Genomic DNA, 23856 nt, shown 5'->3' with positions numbered 1-23856 from the left:
TAGTATATTTTATTGAATCACAACATTAGAGCATCTTTTAAAACACACAGTGGAAAAAATATCACTGAACTACATGATCAAGTAATCTGAATAAGCACAAAGGCAAGTAGGACTACACCCTCCTAAAGCCTTTCCTCATCTGTAATTGATTTATCTGATTCCATTTTATTATTCCATTATCTGATTCCATTACTAACAGAGTAACATCAAAATATCCTTGGAATATGTACAGTTAACATAAAATGTACCCCCAGACACACACACTAAACCCAATGCTTGGTGCTTATTCCAGGCTTGCTGTGGAGACAGAGAACCCTGCTGACATTTCGAGTTTCTGATTTTAAAGCTAGTGATTTTCCAGCTAAGATATATCATGCCCTCTCTCCTTCCCTTGTGTCTGAATGAATTGCCCCCTTTAGTAAACTGGGCTTTATCTTCTTCATTTTTGAATAGTTCTTTCTATTGTCTATGTATGAGTATTGCCTAATCAAGAAAATAAAGTCAAACGCCAACTCATTCTATATCTTCTGAGGCTCTAAGGTATTTGCTATTTTGAAAGTGTGTTTTCATTAACAGAAAAGTAAATTCAACTGATTCTCTAACTCAGCTTCTAAGCATGTTGTCACACATCTAATTTAAATTTTCCTTTATTCTTATGACAGAGTGGCAGATAAGCCCTCTTTTCTCCTTTAGCTATGCAATGACCTACATGAATAAAATCACCTTAATAAGATGCCATAACAAGTAATCAGATTTTTAAACAACTTAAATCAACATGCCCTGAAAATATATCTCTAGAAGAGATCAGCATTTTCTAGAAACACTGGGGTAAAAATTAAACACAAAAGAAAGACAGAATGTGTAATGCAATAAGTAATGCTGCTTTCTGAGTAATTTGTCAAATTATACATGAGGAGATAATAGTAAATTTTAATGAGAAATGCGTTTATCACTTATATATCAGCTTGTTACTTTTCAGTACTTCCCGTTCTCCCAAATGTGACAACCTCCAAATGAAGGTAGTTTTGATATCATTAGAGGTAGTGACCGGGGTCTGGTAAGCACCAACATGGATTTACAAGGTCTTAGTCCCTGGACAAGAATTTTGATAGAGAGGTGTGGATAACATCGAGGAAGAGAGTTCATTAAGGTAAACAAGCACGTTCAAAAGTAAGTAAGTTGGAGAAATGACAAAGAATTGTGGCAGTGTCATAGTAGCAATAAAACCCATTTAAAACATTTTTTCTTCTAGCCAGAGAATAGAATTTCTGCCTGGGTGAAGGCCTACCATTTGCAATTGGGCTGGATCAAATACAGGAGTTCACCTCCAAAATGACAGGCTTGTGTTAAAGTCATGCCAAAGTGATAGCCAGAATTAGTCTTTCGATGCGATGCTATATTTTTTTCTTACCAAAACCCAGCCCTAGAGAAATAATTTCAGGGCTTCAGGCATGTTGCTTTCTATGCCTGCCCACTTCACTAAATTATTTAGGAAAGCCTAACTTCTCATGTTTTCTGTATTAGCCAGGATTCTCTAAGAATCAAAATTGAAGGAATGAATATATGTATATCATATATATGTATCATCTGTGCGTATCAAACACATATATACATGTAAAATTGTTTTTATTAAGCACTGCTAGCTATTAGTATGACCCAGAAAGCCCCCAATAATTGAGTCAAAGTCCTATTATTTATTTATTTAGCTTTGAGCAATTACTGGGGGATGTCCCTGAATCTAATTTTTGAATGGCTAGACTGGCTACTTCCCCAGCTGTGCTCCCCCTCCCAAATACTTCTGTTTGAGTTTTCCTGGGTTATTTCTGCTGCTGTAGTCTGTCCTCAGGGGTGTTTTATTCAGGCAAGTGCTGCTGAACTATCCTATCTGATAGCGGCCTCCTCTTTTCTTTCTTCTTCCTCTTCTTCTATGTTCCTTCTCATTTCTCTCATTTCTCCTTCTCCCTTTTTCCTCATGGTCCCTACTTGTGACCCTCAGCCAGGTAATATACCTCTATTTCCTCCAGTAATTGGCTGTAACTACCTTTATTTAGCCAGTAGTTTTAAGTTGGCAAGCAAGGTTTGTACCACAAAAGCTGGTGTATATGAGAATTTGGCTCTTCTTGAGGCAACCAGATTTTAGGGTATAGAATTTATCATTTGAATCCATAGCAGCAGCACCAGACCAGATAACATAATATCAATAATATGTTTAATATATTAAATGCACACACAGTCTGCTGTGAACAGACACCATGACCAAGGAAACTCTTATAAGGACAACATTTAATTGGGCTGTCTTACAGGTTCAGAGGTTCAGTCTATTATCATCAAGACAGGAGCATGACCAGCACCCAGGCAGGCATGGTGTAGGAAAACCTGAGGGATCTACATCTGGTTCCAAAGGCAAGCAAGAGAAGACTGCTTCCAGGGAGCTAAGATGAAGGTCTTAAAGCCCACACCTACAGTGACATACTTCTTCCAACAAGGCCACACTCCTAATAGTGTCCCTCCCTTGGTCAAGCATTCAAACCATTCTATCTATCTATCATCTATCTATCTATCTATCTATCTATCTATCTATCTATCTATCTATCATTTATTAAAGTGTCTTACAGGCTGTGATCTGAGTAGTCAATGTCTATCTCTTGATAGGAAAAAAAAAAAAAAAAAAAAAAAAAACCCAGTCCAAGTCATGACCCAGCTGTCCCAATTTGGTGCTAGTTCCAAAAAATTCCCAGAGAGCTGTTGGCCTTGAGTCTACTCAAAATCCTAAAATAGGCTTTAATATTAGTTAAGAAGTGTAACAAGCTCCCTGACCTTGATACAACCGACTCAATGAGGATGTACCATTCAGACTGTATAACTTAACATATAGACAGTGTTAGCATTCTGTCTAAGCTCCACCCTGCAGTTACCTGGTAACAGTCAGGTAGGCCTGACCCACTGTAAAAGGGGCTGCTTGCCCCCTTCTCACTCTCTTACCTTCTTGCCCCCACTCTGTCCCCTCTCCCCTTTCCCTTCTCTCCTCTTTCCCTCCCCACCCTGTCCAGGTGCTCATGGCCAGATTCTACTCCTCTACTTCTCTACTCTCACTTTCTCTACCTCTACAACTCTCAACTCCCCTCCCCATGCCCTTAATAAACTCTATTCTATACTACACCATTGCGTGGCTGGCCCCTCAGGGGGAAAGGATGCCTTGGCATGGGCCCAGTGAGGTACCCCCTCCCCCGTACCTCATCACATCTCCATAGAATATATCTCCTCCTCTCTTTGTCTTTTTATAAACACATCAGACAGCACCGTCATCCAAACCAAAAGTAAAGATCTAATTCACCAAAATCTATAGTTCTGGGAAAGTACCTAAAATTTAGGGTCTATAGTTCCAAAATGCAACTTTTGGCCAACTGTTCATGTTAACTGAAGCATGTTAAACCAGAATATGTTCTTTTGTTCTTAGATGCTCATGTTGAGAAAGGCTTAATGCCACACTGGGATCCACAAAGGCTAGTGTAGCCATTGGCCATCTAATAACAACTTTCTATTGGCTTAAAATCATATCTGAGTAGTCTTCTCTGGTTTGTACCCCACAACAGGAGTGCCTCAACAACAGGAGAGATTAACTTGTCAGTGATAGTAAGGTCAAGCAAACTAAGAGACAAAGCTTCCCTCCTCATACCCTAATATGTGGGCTGCTTCCAGGTATGACCTGGACCTAGGGTGAGTCTTCCCAATTCAAATGATCCAATCAAAAGGAATCATTTATAGGCATGCCCTGCCTCTTGGCTTTACTTGTAGAGTGAAAAATTATAAAGGCCATTTTATGAAATATGTGTAGATTTCTTTGCCCTTAGACCTGGGCAGAAAAATGCAAGTTCCAGAAAGCAGAACTGAATGTAAGATTTTCACTACCCCAGGACACATTCCAGGTGAAGGACATTGCCCCTGAATCAGAGGACACTTGCTGGATTACATTCCTCAAGCCTCAGGCAGCAGGCCCACCTGTGGGTGTGTGTGTGTGGGGGGGGGGGGCTGAAGCAGGAAGACACATTCCTGACCATAAAAAAATACAAGCCATCTAGGTGGGGCTGTGACTGGAGGAAGTGAGAAATATTTTGTAATGACGGTATAGGGGACAGTGACTTGGTAAGACTACATTATTGAGAAAAATGATTGTACTGAGTAATTTCCATGGCTATTAACCTTTCAGGGTGGGTTTCTCTAGAATGTTTCACTATTCTTATGTTATGTATCCTTGGCAACCCCTCACCCCTTCCCCACTCCCCTGGTTTGTGGTTTTGCTCTTTAAAAGACCCCTTAACCCATCACTCTAGGCCAAACCTTGCTCTTCAGAGAGAGAGCTTGTGGTTTGACCGATGGCCAATTTCCCTAATAAAGCCTCTGCTGATTGTATCCAGGTATGGTTTCTTGTGATCTTTGGGTGGTCGTGATCTTCTGAGACTTGAGGAAGGGTCTCCCAAGTATGGGGGTCTTCAGATTCCTAATCAAGTTGACAATCAAAATCAGCCATCATGCTTTCTTTCCCCAATATTTTTGGCTTCTGTACCTTTTCTCTAAAGCTTCCCTCCACACCATGTGGCTGTTTACACCTTGTGTGTAACCTCCCTGCAAGCCTAAAGGCAATGGCATTTTTGCCTTCTCTCCGTCATTCTTCTCCTCTCCATATCTCCATATCTCTCCATATCTCCAGGTAGATATGGAATTTACAACTGACCTGCCTTGGAGGGTTTCTTTTTGAACTTAGAAAATTGTCCTCAAGTTTAATTTTCAGCCCATTCATAAGTTCTTTTATTAATGAGACTAATAACTCAAAGAGGGCATTGGTTTTCTCTGTATGTTTATCCTGTTCTGGCATGTTCTAGCGTGTTGGGATAGTGTAAGATGCTTGTGAGCCTCAGCTTACTCGAGACCCTGAATGAACCACTCGGAGATGTGAATCTATGTAAAAAGCAAGAGGAATTATAATGTAGGGCATTGGGGTTGCCCTACACCAAAGATGGAGTGGTGACCCCAGACAGCCCATTTGGTCAGTTTTTATAGTTTTTAGGGCAGCAGCCATTAGGCACAATTTGATTGGCAGAACAGTGTGACTTTTTAAACTGATTGGTTTTTAGGGAATGAGGTGGCAGGGACTTCCTTTGTCTACAGGTGGCAAGGGTTGGTCCTTCCTGCAGAATGTGTCTACAGGCTCTGGCCCTTCCCCACCTTTAGGTGAGTTCCCTCCCCTGTGGCCTGAGGAATGTTAATCAGTCTCTCCCATCAGGCAAGTGTCCCATGACCTTTCCAAAGTTCCTGAACTATCCAGGAATGTTAATTAGCTTCTTCCTTGGATGGTAGGGGGGGAGAACAAGTGTTCCAAAGTTCCTCTTCAATAGTTAATATTTCCACTTATTATGACTATGCCCAGTAACATGTCAACCATCTGGGGAGAGGTTTCCAATCAGATTTCTTTGATATGGTAATTTCAATCTCTCTTGCCACAGCACCAACTTCAGTTAATTCTCTCTCTCTCTCTCTCTCTCTCTCTCTCTCTCTCTCTCTCTCTCACACACACACACACACACAGAAAGAGAGAGAGAGAGAGAGAGAGAGAGAGAGAGAGAGAGAGAGAGAGAGAGAGAATGTTGTTTGCTCTCATTCCTTGGAATTATATTAACTTAGGGATATTTACTAAAGTGAAATGCATAGTTATAACATTAAAAAGATAACCAGCCTAATGATTTATTTTTGCTCATTTTATAGAAGGGAATTTAAACTCACCTAAATGAGGTGGATGGGGATCCATGTTTTGTAAAATCATGTAGCATGGGAATCATCCTTGAGAATGGCTTTTCAGAGTATCTGGTGAGAGAGGTAGTGATGGCTCTTTAAAAGTATTTATTTTGCTGATTCTGCTGAGCAGTGTCTGGACAGGGTCACAGCAAACCTGCTGGGAAGCCTAGCCCTAGCGCAAGCCTGGGCTACAATGATTACCACTGTTCCACAAGCTTGTCACACACAGCACACATCTTTTATAAGCTCTGAGCTCATTTCTCTCCAGGGTTCTTTTATATCCATCCAGGCTTCTCTAATTGAGTGAAATGCCCAGAGATCTGGCTTACTCTTCTATCATTGGGGCATTGGGCTTGTGTTGTTTATATAAACAGAGACAATTAGGAATCAAAACTCAACGTATCATTTTCTGGGCTCAATCTTGTTTTCGAGGAGATGGAACTATTTACTGAAACTAAAGGGTCTCTTAGCTCTTGCAACTGACTCACTGCTTCACTGCATTTTTTTTTTTTTTTTTTGTCTCCTACAATAGCACAGTAAACAATTTAAGGGCAGGATGATTTGTTCTCTTTTACTTCCTTGGTACTTCACCTAGCATCTACCAGCACACACCTACAGTCCTATTTAAATAACAATTATCTCACACTGAGTCAGAGGAAATAACAAATCTCACTCCAGTTTCATTTCATGCACAGGGAATTGTAGGGTCAAAATCTAGATGGTAAACAATCCTAAAAAGCAAATAATTCTTCTCTTTCAAGCTCCAATAACAACTTGTATAGCCCTATGGCTTGAGGTTACCTAAAATAATATTTATCCTCTTAAAGCCTCAAATCATGACTCTGTCTTCATTTGGAGGTAGATCTCTAAGATATTCATATAGAGATAAAGGCACGTTGCTTAGTACTAGACTCATTTCCTAACACATTACCGAAACCAACTCATTTTGTTTTTACAACACCTCATAAGTCCGTATTATAATTATCTCTGTTTTCCAGTAAAAAAAAAAAGTGAAAAAAGTTCAGGGGTTCAACCATAGGTGGTTTTATTCTCAGATTCTGAACACTTAATATCCTGCTTCTGTCAGCAGTTGACCATATTTTTAAATTTTTATTTATTGAGTTTTTGAGGCAGGGTCTCACTCTGTAGCCCATGTTCTCTTTGAACTTGTAGCAATTTCCCTGTCTCATCTACTGAAGTGTTGGTATTATAACCCTGAACCAGCATGCCAAGTTTTTACTTATTAGTACACAGAGATGCTAGGGGAAGAGGAACAACAAGACTAAGAAGTCATGGTATAGGAAGCTTTTATGGGAATCCAGAAGAAAACCCAGTCTTTGATTTTGTCAGCCTGGTTGTAGAGGAGACAAGATGTCATTGTAATCAGAAAAAGGAGATGTGGGTTTTTGGTTTTTGTTGTTGTTTGTTTGTTTGTTTGTTTGTTTTTTGTATTTTAATGTTCCCTGCTGGGGGACTGAGATTGAAAGGCCCCCAAAAGGAGACCCCCCCCTCAAGTCTCAGGATGGCTCACACACAAGGACTCACGAGATACCAGCTTGATGTAAACACATGAGGCAGTTTAATATCAGAGCTCTGGGTCAGCATGTATCTCACTTAGGAGACAGAGGAGCTGACCCTGAAGTTCAAAAGTTAGGGACTTTTATAGGCAAGCGTGGGGGAAGTGGGAAATTTTTCACATGGGTACACATGATTGGTTGTTTTATACATATATTAAAAATTTAGCAGGCTGTGTAAGAGGGTGCTTATCTAAGTCAGTAGGACATCTTGTTAAATTTATGATTTCCTGGAATGCTGAGCGGGCCCAAAGGGAGAGGTTGGAGAATACCAGGTGGCCCATTACTCATTTGGACATGCTCAAGGTTCATCTCTGTGTTTTCAAGGATGTCCTTGTATACTTTTTTATCTTTCATGGCTAGCCAGTTCCTGGGATGATATAACAGGCCTTTGTTCTGTAAATCCACATTTTTTTGTGGCTGATTAACTGGGCCCTAGCCTAACAGACCTGCAGAGTGGGCCTATTTTTAAAATTTTCTTTCAAGATGAAAAGCATAGAAGAATAGTATTAGAAAATATGTGGATAAAGCTAGCTGCTATGGGAGTTTACCCTACTCAAGATAGGAAGTTTTAGATGAGGAGACTTAGGATATCCTGGAGGGTATCAGGGTAAAGCCTCTAAGGTAGGAATGTGAGAGGACTGACTGACACATGCTAGCAAGTAGGTAGGAGCTTTGAGATTTTCATGTGCACCCCTGGGCTCCTTTTCGGTCTGTTAAGATTTTAATTAGATCAGAATTATCATTGTATATAGAATTATAATCCAGCAACATGTCTGCTCTGGCAAGGAATCACATCTTAAGAACCTTTAGGTCCATGTGATCCAACAGGAATGACACACCTTTAATCCTCCTTTTTGGAATACAGATATACCTTTAATCCCCAAACAATGAAGGTAAGGTTAGTTTGTAGAAGACAGCATCTATGTTTGAAAGTGACATCTAATTTAGGGACAGACAAAATGATGAATCATAGAAAGATATGACAGAATGAGTCAGAGATAAAATATGCCCAACTTTCAAGAGGACAGGGAAAAGAGGCTACTTAAATAGCAGTGAAAGAGAGAAAGTCTATAGAGTCTAGTCAGTTCAGTTCAGTTCTAGTTGGAGCAGTTGAGTACAGTTGAGTTTAGTTCAGGGCAGGAGAGTTGTGTTTGGAACAATTTAGTTCATGGAGTTCAGAGACAGTCTTTCCAAGCGGAAAAATTCAATCAGAAACCAAGAGAAGCCAGTTTGAGTCAGTCAGGTTGAACCAGCCAGCCAGACTTCAGAAAGATCTAGAAAGATTGAGTTCATTTAGCTGTGAGTCTTGGAGGCTGAAACATTCTAGGCCTGAAGACTTCAAGGCCAGAGCTTACAGACAGAAGCCAAGCAGAACCATTTAATTAGAAGTCGAGAGAAGCAAATTTGAATCAGTCAGCTTGGAGAGTAGTTTGGGCAAGAATGGCTGAGTTGAACCAGCCAAACTTCAGAAAGAGCTAGAAAGGGGTAAGCCTCTGAGATGACAATTACATCTGCAAATAAAAGTTATGTTTAGAACTGTATCTAGGAGCCTGTGTGGAAGTCACATGACAGTTAGTCTCAGCTGGTCAGTGAGATAGAAAGAGTTGAATTAGCAGTGTGGGGACTACCTAGGCCCTGTCAAACTGAGAAAGAAGAATTTTTCTTATACTGGATGCCTTCTGAAAGTCCCTGCACTGAGTATCTGTAGAGGACAATCAAGTTTACTCCCCACCACTGGAACTACAGTAGAAAGACTCTAGGAAATCCCATTTTGGGCAATATTTTAACTGGAAAAAGTAAGGTCAATTATTTTAGCCTTGTATGTTGCATTCAGGTTTGACTGTGCTGTAGCTGGTCTAGCTCTGCAAATGGGCCTAACTTCAGATGGGGGGGGGAAAGCAGGTTGTTAATAGACATTGCGTTATCTCCAGAGATTTTAATAAACTTTCCATTATGCTTACAATGTGTTAAAAATCAAAGCTTTGCCGGGCGGTGGTGGCGCACGCCTTTAATCCCAGCACTTGGGAGGCAGAGGCAGGCGGATTTCTGAGTTCCAGGCCAGCCAGGTCTACAGAGTGAGTTCCAGGTCAGCCAAGGCTATACAGAGAAACCCTGTCTCGAAAAAACCAAAAAAAAAAAAAAAAAAAAAAAAATCAAAACTTTATTTCTCGTCACTCTTGAAGTCAGACTCATTCACAAGGAAGCTTAGAGAAAGGAACTAAATATGACTCATTTGCCTTTAGCTTGATGCTTTAAATATTGATTTTAGGGCAAAGTTTTCATTACACCATTGATGTGGTATATCAACTTCTGTCCTATACAACAAAGTGTGGGGTCACCTTTAAAATATTTTCTTTATTTTTATTTTCAGAATGATCACTATGTTAAAAATTAGTTTCTGATAGAGGTTAAAATGATTCAAAATGTTCAAAATGATTGAACATTTTTGCTAAAGATTTCCAAAAACCATCTTTAAACAGGAAGTCAACTCTAACCTTGTGCTTAATACAACTGTTACATTATTAAGGCTTAAATCATTTTTAAACCTTAACTGGTTTTATTATTTCCTGTTGCTTTACATAAATAACCCTAAAATGCAATGACATAAAATAGCAATCACTTCCTTGTGCAGCCATACTGTGCAAGCTGGGTTCAGCCCATAATACCTATCACATGCGATTATGGGCATGTAGTTCCTTTCAGGTTTAGTTTAATGAATATTTTGAGTTTTATTAGCCATTAGTATGGTTAACAGTTTTCTGGAGAGAATGTCTATCATATGCTTATTTATTTTAAACTTTATTATTTAAAAAGTTGTTAATAATAAACATCACATCCAAAAATTAACCAAACTCAAATACTATACAACTCAATGAACTGGTATACAGTTATTATAGTATCAGTTTGCAATGAAATCTATAGAACTTAACATAGGTTTTTACATTTTCACTAACCAATATATTTTTATGCAGTTATCTACCACTAGAAATGAAATGTTAACTTTTAATGCATTAACTTTTCATTTATATTTCAGTACATGTTCACCTTTTTTGTTATTTTTCATTCCCATGTCCATTTAAAGCAAAAATCCATCTGTGCCCATTTTTATTTTCGCAGAAAGATTGTCTCAATATTTCCTTTAGTGACTGTCTTTTGTTGACTAATTCTTTGTACTATTCAAGGTGAAGAGCCTCAAACTTGCAAGACCCTTACTCAAGTCTCAGGAAATCATGGCCACACAAAAATCACAAGACACCATACTTGGATGCAATCAGCAGAGGTTTATTGGGGAGAGTTGGCTAGCCAACGGTCAAACTGCTCATCCACACATGAACAAAATTTGACCCGGGCCAACAAGCTGAGGGGCTTTTTTAAAGCATGGGGTGGGGAAAGGGAGGAATTTTCATGCGGTTACACGTGATTGGTTGCATTTTTGCGAGGTTGCACATGATTGGTCTTTTTACAAATTTTGAACAACAGCAGGCTATAATACTGGGAAGACCTCAAAGGGGGGGGAGGGGTAACCAAGAACAGTGGAAAGTTAGCTAGTTCTTGGAATCACCCAGATGACCTGCATCTTTCTCTGTGGTCAGGAATGTGTCTTCTTACTTTGGGCCTTACTCACCCTGAGGCTTGAGGAATGTTGCTCTTCCCTGAATGTATCCCATGGCAGTGAAGGCCTGAAATCTTACATCCAGTTCCACTTTCTGGAACCTGAACTCTTTTTGCTCAGGTCTGAGGGCAAAGAAAAAGCCTGCATATATTTCATAAAATGGTCTTTATAATTTTCACTCTACAAAAGGACTACAATCTCAAAGACTCATCACCTCTCAGATGCTCCATTTTCTGACACATAACCTGGGGTTTAAGGTTCACAAACAGTTTCAACAGTACCTAGAATTTTACATCTTTGAACAGGCATTTTATGTATTTGATTTATTACAGTGTTCTTGATTCTAGTATGCCTGGGATATAATAGGTACTTAATAAGTATTTGTTCAATGAATAAATTAATACACATAAAAATGCATGTATTCAATCAGTACATACTGAGTGCCTATTCTTCTATACAGAAAAGATCATATACAATAGTAAAATTCTCATCTTTAAGGGCTTGACAAACAATAGCTTCCATATGTAAAAATAGGCACATGCTTCATTGTCTTTTAAACATCCACTGTGACCTTCTACATGTAACAACAACAACAAAAAAGAGTTGGTAAAAGTTGTTGTAAATAGCATCATGGTTTTATTTTAACAGCATCATGAATTTATTGATTCTTAAGTATGAGTAAATCAAATTGATTTCAGCATCTGGCTGTATCTAAGCTCTTTATGAGAACTGGCTAATAGTCTTTCTCTTGCCTTTGGGATGGTTCCCCCCACTTTCCAACTGGTTACCTTAATTCTCTGATATTGAAGACCCCCAAACTCAGGAGACCCTTACTCAAGTCTCGGAAAATCACAGCCACCCAAAAATCACAAGACACCTTACCTGGATGCAATCAGCAGAGGTTTATTGGGGAGAGTTGGCTAGCCAATGGTCAAACTGCTCCTCCAGGCAGGAACAGAATTTGACCAAAGGCCAGAAAGCAGATGGGCTTTTTTAAAGCATGGGGTGGGGAAAGGGAGGAATTTTCAAGCAGTTACACACGATTGGTTGCTTTACAAATTTTGAACATCAGCAGGCTGTAACACTGGGAAGACCTCAAGGGGGGAGAGAGAGGGGTAACCAAGAACAGTGGAAAGTTAGCTAGTTCTTGGAACCACCCAGATGACTTGTATCTTTCTCTGTGGTCAGGAATGTGTCTTCCTGCTTTGGGCCTTCCCCACCCACAGGTGGGTTTTCTTCCCTGAGGCTTAAGGAATGTTGTTCTTCCCTGAATGTATCTCGGGGCAGTGAAGGCCTGAAATCTTACATTTCGTTCTGCTTTCTGGAACCTGCATTCTTTTGCTCAGGTCTAGTGGTAAAGAAAAAGCCTGTATATATTTTATAAAATGGTCTTTTTAATTTTTCACTCTACATCATCACTTGCCCAAAGAGAGTGAAAATTGACTTGAATCCTCTGCCCTTAGGTACACAAACTCCTATTTTGCAAATGGCTATCATAGGAAGAGGCTTTCCTAAGAACTGTCGTAAGGCAGCAGAATGGCTCTATCACTAATCTACTGAGGATTACACACTTGCCTCTAAGCTAGTGAGTTGCATCACAGTGACAAGGATTTCTGATTGTTTCTGCCTGAGTCATGAATCAGCTTTGGAGTCAGTCCAATTACTTGGACTCATATAGAGAATCAGAAAGAACATATTTGTAAATGAAATATTTTATAAATGAAAAACTGTAGTGGGCATCCCAAATATTATCCTCAAATGCTTTATACTTTTTACAGTGACATTCTGGATTTGCACTGAACATTCTTCTCATTTTTATGTAGAAAGGATAATTCCTGAAGTATGTAAGAGTGACTGAAAATGCAATTATGTAATTAGTTTTAGGCACATTACTAAAACTCTTTCTGTACTATTAGATTACTTGAAGAAATTAACATGGATTCCAAAATAATGAGATTTTAGTACAAATGCAGATAGGAGTTTCTAGTTAGGTTTAAATAATCCTCAAGGAATTGTAGTCCCTCAGAATCACTAGTATAGTTGGGCAAATGTTTGCAGAACCTTCTTAAAGCAAAGCTTGGAAGGCTTATGCCATCCAGTCATTTATTTAAATCGTGCTAATTCACACGTGCTAATTCACAGACACTTTTCCTCCAAAGACATAGAAGAGTTTTAAAAGACTTGGGGTTGTTTTTAGCAACGGGATTTCCTGCTGTCCTGGAATAGTATCTTTTAAGGTGGCCTAGCAGGGCCACTAAACTACAGTTTTTTTCTAATACAGATATGCAGAAATACCAAATAAAGAATTTTGTAGCATTCAAACACTTTTATAGTAATGAAATGATGTTTGTAGCATTCAAACTCACATTCGATGGATTCATTATTTTTGTCTTTCTATGGTAGGGACTAGAGTGCCTATCCTTCAAGCCATCAAGGTTCACCTTCCACTTTCTGCCTCACAGCTAAAATACACAGTCATAATGCTGATAATCTGCAAATGATTTGAAAGAAGTATATAAGCTGTTCTTTTGTCACAGATAATTTGAAAGGAACAAATTTTCCCAAACTGAAAAAAACAATAAAACTATATTAAAGGTAGTAAAGACAGTTCATATATGCAGGAGGCACATTAGTTAAGACCTCCTGAAAAGGTTCCTTAAAGTTTTGTTGTTCTTTTGTTTGTTTTGTAGTGTGTGGACTGTAAGCAAAATTATATAGGCAAGTGAACATCAGGAGATTTGATTAGACGTTAGATGATGTAAACTTATTGAGAGTTAATACGTAGAGTTCTTAATTGTGGAGTCTAGCATTATGATGCTTATTATGTTTGTAAGAAGTGCCAAAGTCAAAATATGAGAAAGCACACAGAGGTGTATGTGCTTATGCACATTCACAAACAGAACAAAGAGTTGATGAGACTAGATAATATTTGAAGAGGAAGTGGCTGAGAATTCCCAAATTGGAGGAATATTTGAAGTCATAGATTCAAGTACTGTGAACCTCCAGCCAGATAAATACAAAGAAAGCTACATAGAAACATACCAAACTGTTTGAAAGCCATAGATTAGAAAATCTTCAATATTTATGTTTAAGCAAAACAAACACCCCAAAAGACCTGCTGTCTTCAAAGAGCAATCGATAGGTTATCAGCTGATTTATCACCAGAACTAGTGAATAGAAAAGGCAAAGAGAGAAAAATTTAAATGTAATAAAAGAACAACAAAAGAAAAACTGTTAACTTAAAATTCTATGTCCCAATGGGGGAAAATAAAATTCTTCAAGAGTGGCCATGCAAAGAGGGGACTTTTAGGTAAGGTGAAAAGCTAGAACTTGTCACCAGAAGAGAACCCCAGAGAAAAGTCTAAAAATGCTTTGAAAGAAAAGCAATTGTGGTTGTATGAAAAAAAAAAAAAAAAAAAAAGCTAAAGAATTTAGGAAGCTATGGAGAGTGACATTAGAGTAAACAATCTGATCCAAATGATCACAGAGACCTTGTGAAATTGTAACTATAGGGAGAACTAAAACACCCAGCGTCATATGATAAGGATCCAAAGAAAATGTAAAATAGCAGTAGATGATGGGGCTGGGGATACGGTTCAGTCAATAAGTTCTTTGTTATAAAAAAAACCCCAAAGTATGATACTCTGTGGTGATAATCCTAGAACTGGCAAGATGAGGACAGGTGGGTCCTTGGGGCTTGTCGTCCATTTTACCCAAAACGAAATGAAACAAAACAAACCTAAAACAAAAAAACTAAAGCTCTCAAGCAACAACACCAGAGGTTAATTTCGGCTTATACACCTGCATGCACATATGTGCTCATGAGCCTACATACTTAAGCACTAGCACAGGTAAGCATGTATACACACCCACATACATACATATATAATTAATTAATTAAATGGTAGAAGGACTTTGTATGATAAGTAAAATAAAAACTATATTTATATTAATATGTGAAATTTTACATTAACATTTACATTAACATTTACATTAAAATGTGAAATTTTAAAAGCCCTTATTTACAATAAATATGATGAGTATCTAGTATGATTCTCTATCATTGTTTACTCTGACTTTTAAGGAACCATTGACAATATCTAGAAGTGTTTCTGACTGTCACAACAGTAGAAGATTAGGAAGCCACTAATATCTTTGCAGTGCAAAGTCTCTCTTATGTATGACAAAGAATTTTCTGGGCCAATTTTTACGTGGTCCCTTTTACAGTGTCTGGTCAACCAAACGATAGAGGCACTTGAAAATCAGAGGATGTGGTCACAGTTCAGAAGGGCTGAAATTGAGGGAGACTGACTCACAGTCCCCATTAAAGAACAAGTCTGGTAGGTGATTATTTCCAACAGTAGGGGAAATAATAACAGTGATACATTCAAATGGGGGAAAAAGAGAGTGAAAAGAGGGCAGAGAGATAGACTAACGGAAGCCAAAAGATATTTAAAACTACTCTGTCATTATTTGCACTAAATATAAAGAGATTCTCCACTTTAAAATTGTATATTATATAAAGTTAGAAACTTGGATTAAATTGTGTAATAAATATGCCTCAAGATAGTAGTTGGTTTTTCTTTCTTTTCTTATCCATGCATTTCACTCAGGTTTGTACCATGACAATCAATTGTAGCACCATACTCACATTGGTGATATTATATCCATACCCCATCATTTCTCTACTATAAGCACAGCCTTTGCTTTATAGTTCGCATGCAGCAAGCATGCTACATATAGACTGCATTTAAAAGTTTGCAGTTTCCCAACAAGGCATAGTACTAAATTGACAACCTTCTATTAGGCTATCACTCCACCACTGAGCTGCAACCCAAAACTCTGGTCTATTTATAGTTGGCAGTTTTTAAAGATCATAGTACATTTCAAACTTCTTCATCTTAGACTCCTTTAAGTTATTTAAAAAAACATGAAAGATTTCTAAGATCTTCTGTGTTCAGTCGTGTCTACCAATAACTGCTATATCAGAGATAAAAAGCAATATAATTTTATGAATCACATTTAGTAACAAAAATACACTTCTATATTAACATAAAATATGCATTTTAATGAAATAGTTGCATTTAAAAATCAATGAAAATATAGAATTGTTTATTGTAAATTTGTTTAATTTCTGGCTTAACAAAAATTGCAGTTTTAAAAAATATAAGTAATATGCATTCTAATTTTGCATAAGTTAATTTAGTTGAGATGCTGAAGAAAGTTCTATTTTTTCATAATATTTTATTGATTACTTGGGAATATCATATAACAAACTCTGGATATACTAACTTCCCAGTCCTCCTATGTCACATGCTTACAAAAGTAACAAGGGGACTGGAAAGGCGGGTCAGTAGGGAAGAGCACTGGATGCTCATCTAGAGGACTCTGGTCCCATGCTAAGCATGCACATGCTGAATCACAATCATAATTCTAATCCCTAGACATAGATCTGGCACCCTCTTCTGACCTATGTGTGCACCAGGCACATACATGGTACATAGATGTACACGCAAGCAAAACACAAACTCACATGAAATGAAAATAACTTTTCAAAAACAAAATTAAAGAACTTTGTTGATTGAATTTAGACATCGTATCGAAACTTGAAAAACAGTATTTTCTTAAATGTTAGTTGCAACACACAGGAAAAATAATTCAATGACCACTTTTTACTCTCCTGTATTAAAATTCATGGAGCATTTACATTTGAAGGGATTTTTATCCATGCACGGTTTTATTTCTCTAAGTTTCTTTTCAGATTTATTTATTTTATGTTATATGTTGGGTGTTTTGCCTCTGTGTGTGTGTGTGTGTGTGTGTGTGTGTGTGTGTGTGTGTGTGTGTCTACTATGTGCATGTATGTTGTCTGCAGAGGTCAGGAGATGGTGTCAACTCCCTGGAAGCAGATCTGCAGATGGTTGTGAGCCACCATATGGATGCTTGGAACTGCCTCTGGGTCCTCTGCAAGAGGAGCAAGTACTCTCAACTGGCAAGCATCTCTTTACCATGCAGTTCATACTTTCCTAATTTTCTGATTTGTAACCGATATTTCATCTTCCAAATGATTACATTGTGTTATATTTTACCAACCATCTTTATGGACGTACTTCTTTCACCAGACACTGTTGACAGTCAACTGAGCTCATGTTAGATATAAGTGTCTGGAATTATTCTGTATTTCATTGGAAGCTCAAGTTTATCACGAGCAATACTTTTTTGTCAGTTATATTTTTTTCCTTTGAAGTAACAGATTCAATTTCTTTCATGTTTAGAAAAGACTCCCAGACAGTGAAACTTCTGAGTAGTAATTCCTCATCTCTCGTTACTGTTTCCTAGGGGAAATGGTATTCTATGAAGATGAAAGCAACCATCTACTTCAACAAGTAACTCCCACAGTTGTCCAAGAACTTTTCCTTGAGGTAACTGTTGTGTTCCTGGAGATGGAAGTACTTGTGTACATTTCCAGTCTTGTCAAATAGAGATTTAAAAAATATGCACTCAAAGACCAGGCTTTCCTAAAATAGGAATTTTAACTCCTTGTCATCAATCATGTTAAGGATCATGAAAGAATATGTGTTTACATCTGCAGCAAAGCCTTTCTGATATCTCCTTGTGCACCTTACATGCAATGTTAGAGAATTCACATTTCCTCTCTTTTGTTCTGGGATTTGATTCCTCTACTTAAGACTTTATGAAATTTTGAATATTGAGAAGAAGCCCAAGTTTGGTTGAAGAGTAGTGAAGAAGTTATCGATGAAATTTTGTAGGTTAAAAAGGAGGAATGTTTAGCTCAAAAGTAACATAGGTTTAGGCAGCCAGCATGTTTGAGACAATTTTACATTGTGTTAGAAGTCTGGGCTTTCAGCTGACAAGAGACTTCACTCTGTCTCTTGCTCTACAGACTTCTACTCATTTGTAAGGTGAAGGGCTCCTTCCCTTGCCATGTCCCCTTAGCTCCTTCTCCCTCCTTTCTGTCCTTCCTCACAAGTACTCACATTTATTACAAGGATGCATTCACTGTCCTACAAGTCTTTACATTGCAGAATTGTAAACTCTATAGTGAAAATAGCTTTGGAGACACAGCAGTGACAAGATACATAGCCCCTCCCCTCATGAGTGCTTGTAACCCAAGATGAACAGAGGTCAGCAATTATGCTGGGCACAACTGCTGGTACCCTTGGAGGTAGAAATAAATATGGATTTTTTTTGACAGTTTGTATCCAGGTTGGGATATGCAGTGAGAAACTTGAAATAAGACTCTGAAGAATGGGAGAATAGGTTCGGGTAGAAGTTAGAAAGGGTGTGTCTACATGTATAAATTCATAGATATGAATGAGGCCATGTAGGAAGTATTGGGTCAGAGCTATTGACTCCAGAGATAAATTTTAAAGCTCAGAAAAGGGGAAGAATAAGATTCTATTGTGATAAAGGTTGAAACATAGAACATCTCATCAAAACAACCATTTGTTCCCAAGTGGCTGTTTCAGGGAAATCTAAAATTGATGCTTCCTTGATATTTGTAGAAGACAAAAGAGACCTGCTCACAGAGAGTGGACATGAAGTTTCTTGTGATCTTCACGGAATTGCACCTTGGATTCCAATGATCTGGCAGAGTATAGACTGCTAACATTGGAAATTGGCCTGTTAGCAGGGATTTACTGAAATTTATGAGGGACATTCCTTGCTTCAAAAGCATTGCATCACCCACTGCTGACCACTCTATAGATGTTACACACACAAATAAAATGAATTTTCACCTTTAAATCCCCAGTGAAGTATAATAAAATGGCAGACAGAGAAAGAAAGTGACAGAAATTGATACTTGCAAATGGATTCATGACTTGGTGCTGTTTAAATGGAACTGTGGTGTTTGAACTATAGTTTCTCAGTGTCCACATGACAAAAGCCAACAAAAGGCCATTAGAAGATTTTATGCAATAGAGAGAGCCAGGACAGACAATTTTGTTTCCTACGATGATAAAACTGTCCTTGAAGGAACTGCAGGAGAAAATAGATAATTTACTGCAGCTCTGAAGTGTAGGCTGGTGTGTTCTTTCTGCCTTGTCTTTATTTGTCCCTTCATTATTAGCAATGCTTTAGCCTCCTTCAACAAATGACCCAGGATATAAAACCACTCTTAGATTTTTTTTCTTATTCACAAGCACATCTTGAAACTTGATTTTGTAATCACCTGCAGGAGAACAAAGAACACCATGTGATGTGCTACACAAAGTGACAGTCTCCAGTACTAGGAAAAGTAATAGTAGTATCTTTTTTTGTGAAAAGAAGACTATGCCCAGCAGACTAATTGCATTTCCATAAGTCCATGCTAAAAAATACAAAGCCCTCACCACTAAGCAAGCTATTCAGCAGTCTTGATCTTTTGCAAACATCAAAGACATAGTCAAAAAAATCTGCAGAGTGAGGGGGTGGGGTCTTTGTTTAGTATTAATTCCTGTTTACTAAACTTTCAATTACTGAAACTGCTGTAGGATTACTTTCTATTGATCAAACTTATACCATATTGTGTTTGGTACATAAATTGGCTGTGTGGAACGTGGATGTTAAAAATTGGCATCGATTTCAAATGCACAGAGTAGTATTTTTAATATATTTGTTCAACAAACATTTATTCCCAAAGGAACTTACCTAAAGAAAACTGAAAAGAGAAAGCTTCAACTGTTAAAAGAACAGATATGCAACGGTACATGAGATTTTCATGACCTGAGTGTGTTGATTTCATACCCAGGGTGAGAAATTTTTTACCAATTTTTTTTCCCAAATCATATTGGCTTTGCTTGAGTGATGATAAACTGCACTACTAGTTTGTATCCTACAAATGTTGGCTTCAGATTTATTTAAAACATGATATAGGGAATATTATAGATGTCATTTTATTTATATTTTAAAATTGTTTGTGTGTAACATAGGTCTAAGATTCTTTTTTCTAAACTAATGTATATGGCTATGTACATATACATATATGAGCAGTCGGGTGAGCCTTAACATTGATGGGGTTTACAAAGACACTGCAGTAATCATTGGTGGCCAATATTAAAATATGGGTGTGGTGGCTGATCTTGGCTCTCCCCATGTGGGAAGAAGGACCTTCAGTTGAGGAATTGCTCTGTCAGATTGGCCTGTGGGTATGTCTTTGGGGCATTTTCTTGATTGATACTTGGTAGAAGAGGGAGCAGCACATTGTTGGTGAACTGTCCCCAAGACAGGAGGGGCTGGCTGAACCATATAAATTAGCTGAGCATGCGCCTGAGAGCATGCCTGTAAGCATCTTTCTTCCACATTTCCTGCTCTCATTTTCACCTTAGCTCCTTTTTTGACTTCTTAGATGATGGACTGTAACTAGGAAGGTCAAACAAACCCTTTTCTCTACAATTTTGGACATGGTATTAATTAACAGCATCAGAAAAGTTATCAAAGCTGGTTTAATATTTTATATGTATTTTGAGAATATAATATAATATGTTTTTATATCTTTTCCCTCTCCTAACTCCTCCCTGTTCTTTGCCCCTTCCTACCCACCCAACTTTAAGCACTTTCTCTCTTAAAATTTTTCAAAACCAAATCAAACCAAGCAGAACAAAGAACGCGCGCGCGCGCGCGCACACACACACACACACACACAATTTGTGTAGTCATGGGGCCTATCCTGGAGTGTGGTTGAAATACCTAGTATCACTCTATTAATGAAAACCAATTTCCCCTTTTTTAGCAGCTATCAGTTGTAAATAGTTTCACGGTTAAGATGTTTTCAAGGATTGGGCCACTTGTGCAGGGCTTGTGTATGCTGTCACAGTCTCTGAGCTGATATGTGTGTCAGTCCTATTGTGTCTGGAAAAATGCTGTTTCCTTAAAGTCACCACCATCTCTGTTTCTTAAAAATCTTTTCTACCCCCTTTGTCTTATTTAGGCATTGATTCATTGCTGTGAAAAGACACTATGACAAAGGTAACTCTTCTGAAGGACAACATTTAACTGGGGCTGGCTCACAGTTAGAGCTTCAGTATCATCATGGCAGGAAGCATGGCAGCAAGCAGGCAGACATGGAGCTGGAGGCGATGAGGCTGGAGGATCTTGATGTGAGGCAGCAGAAGGGGACTGTCTTCTACAGGCAGCCAGGAGGAGGCTGTCTTCCCACACTGAGAGGAGTGAGCACTAGGAGACCTCAAAGCAGTGACGCACTTCCTCCAACAAGGCCACACCCATTTCAACAAGGCCACACCTCCTAATAGTGCCACTTCCCATGGGCCAAGCATATCCAAACCATCACATCCATCTTCAACATATGTCACTGAGCTTTGAGGGGAGAGATGTGATAAAGACATCCCATTCACAGCCAAGTCCTCCAAGCTTCTTTCCTGTGTGTCTAGTTGGGAGTCTTTGTGTTAATTACCATGCACAGCAAGAAGAAACCTTTCTGCCAACAGTTGAGCAATGCTGATACTTAATGTTAAGAAAAGTACAAAAATAGTTTTGATAGAATCAATGTGCATTGTGACTTCTTTATGTTGATTAGTTTTTATTTGAAATGAGCATAGTTGCTTAAGAGAGAGATGATAAAAATGAGGTAGCAGAAATGTCCTGTGTTTATGATTGTACATATAGTATAATACATGTGATGCCTTTGAAAAAAATATTCCTTTGGGATATTTTAGACTTGCTGAAAGTTTGGAAACTCGTGCAGATAATTCATGTACTTCTTTTACTCATTTTCTTCCACATTAACTATTTTCATATTAAAAACATTGGGTGTGAATGAACTCACCGATGTAACATTTCCATGTCTCCTATCCCCTGACTCCTCAGCCTCTTTTCTCTCCTGAGAGTGAATGCAATTATTGACTTTTCCTAGGTTCTGCTAGTCTGGAAAAATCACTTTCTTGTTTGTTTTCCATTGCCTTGAAGTAATTGATACAAATCGAGTTCTTCTGTTGCTAGACAGTACACTTTTTAGTACAGTGTTGTGTCACTGACATTAAACCCAAGAGCACACTTAGTAATGAGTCATGCTCTGGACTGTTTTACTGAAAACACACTACCATTGCTGAACATTCAGGTGATTTCTGTTATTTAAATTTTTAAGTAACAATGAAGGGAATGTTTTTCTTTCAAGTCAATTCATACACATTTGCATATAAAATAAATATATAGGCTACATTACCAGAAAAGGAACCGCATGGTCAGAGTTTAGGTGTATATTCAGGTTGATGGCACTTAAAAATTGCTTGGCAATTTGTTCACTTTCGACTATGAAATGTAATACTCATTTTCTTTATGAAATGTAACACTCATTTTCTTATGTGCTAACACTTTTTACTCTTTGCCAATAAAAGACAGAAAATTGGTTATTCTTTATATCACATTTCTTCTCTTGTTTCCAAGTATTGAACTACTGCATTTTTGGTGAGCTCTGCATTTCTGAGGTTTTTATCACACCCAGTGAGTTCTTTAAACAAGACCTACTGGGTTACTTGAGTCGCACCTATTTTCCTCAGTCTTTCATTTGTGTTTTTGACATATTTTTTTCACGTCTCAACAATTGTAACTGTTATTAATTTCCCACAGTAACTGGAGAACAGCCTACCTCTTCTTGTCAAGGATTTCCTGAGAACAACCATATAAAGTGCCATGCAGTGATAATGTGAAAGAGTCCCCTCCTTTATATTAATAAATGCTTTGAAGTTGAAGGCTTGTCATTCTGGTAATTTGTGAATATGATATGAGGATGTGTTTTTTAACTTACTTGAATTTTTTTTTCTTTTCTTCTTTATGTCTGAACAAAGTAGTGACCTAGAAATGGGTAACAAACTTTTACTCATAAAAGAAAGAGAAAAAGGTTGTTGTTGCTGTTTAATTAGTTAATTAATTAATTAATTAATGTGGGTGTGTGAGTGCTTGTGTCTGTGTCCTAGTGTTTGTGTGTTTGTGTGTGTGTGTGTGTACCACAGTGTGCATGTGGAGGTTAGAACACAACTTTTGGGAGTCGGTATTCTTTTTCCGTGTGTGTTTCAGGGATTGAACTCAAGTCCTCAAGGTTGAGCAGCAAGTTTTATTTCCAGTGGAGCCGTCTCCACAGCCTGATAGCAACTTTTATTTTTAATTGGCTGTTACATTTATTTACATGTCAAATGTTATCCCCCTTCCTGGTTTTCCCTCCAGAAACTCCTTATCTCATCCCCCCTCTCCTGCTTCTATGAGGGTGCACCCCCACCAACCCGGTCTGGCCTCCCCACGCTGGTATTTACAGGACCAAAGGTTTCTCCTCCCATTGATGCTGGACAAGACCATCCTCTGCTACTTATGTGGCTGGAGCCATGGGCCCTCCATATGTACTCTTTGGTTGGTGGTTTAGTCCCTGGCAGTTCTGGAGGATCTGGTTGGTTGATATTGTTGTTCTTTCTATGGGCTTGCAAACTCCTTCAGCTTCTTCAGTTTTTTCTCTAACTCCTCCATTGCAGACCCCATGCTCAGTCTGATGGTTAGCTGTGAGCATCCTCCTCTGTATTTGTCAGACGGGTGGAGCCTCTCAGGAGACAGTTATATTAGGCTCCTGTCAGCAAGCACTTCTTGGCATGCACAATAGTGTCTGGGTTTGGTGTCTGTATATGGGATGGATCCCCAGGTGGGGCAGTCTCTGGTTGGTCTTTCCTTTAGTCTCTGCTCCACACTTTATCTCCATGTTTCCTCCTGTGAGTATTTTGTTCCCCCTTCTAAGAAGCACTGAAGCATCCACACTTTTGGTCTTCCTTCTTCTTGATCTTCATGTGGTCTGCGAATTGTAACTTGGGTATTTCTAGCTTTTGGTCTAATATCCACTTATCAGTGAGTACATAGCATGTATCTTCTTTTGTGATT

Source organism: Arvicanthis niloticus, chromosome 7, assembly GCF_011762505.2.
Source record: "Arvicanthis niloticus isolate mArvNil1 chromosome 7, mArvNil1.pat.X, whole genome shotgun sequence".
Classification (NCBI taxonomy): Eukaryota; Metazoa; Chordata; class Mammalia; order Rodentia; family Muridae; genus Arvicanthis; species Arvicanthis niloticus.
The sequence above is the reverse complement of the archived record's forward strand: the minus strand, read 5'-3'. Positions refer to the sequence as shown.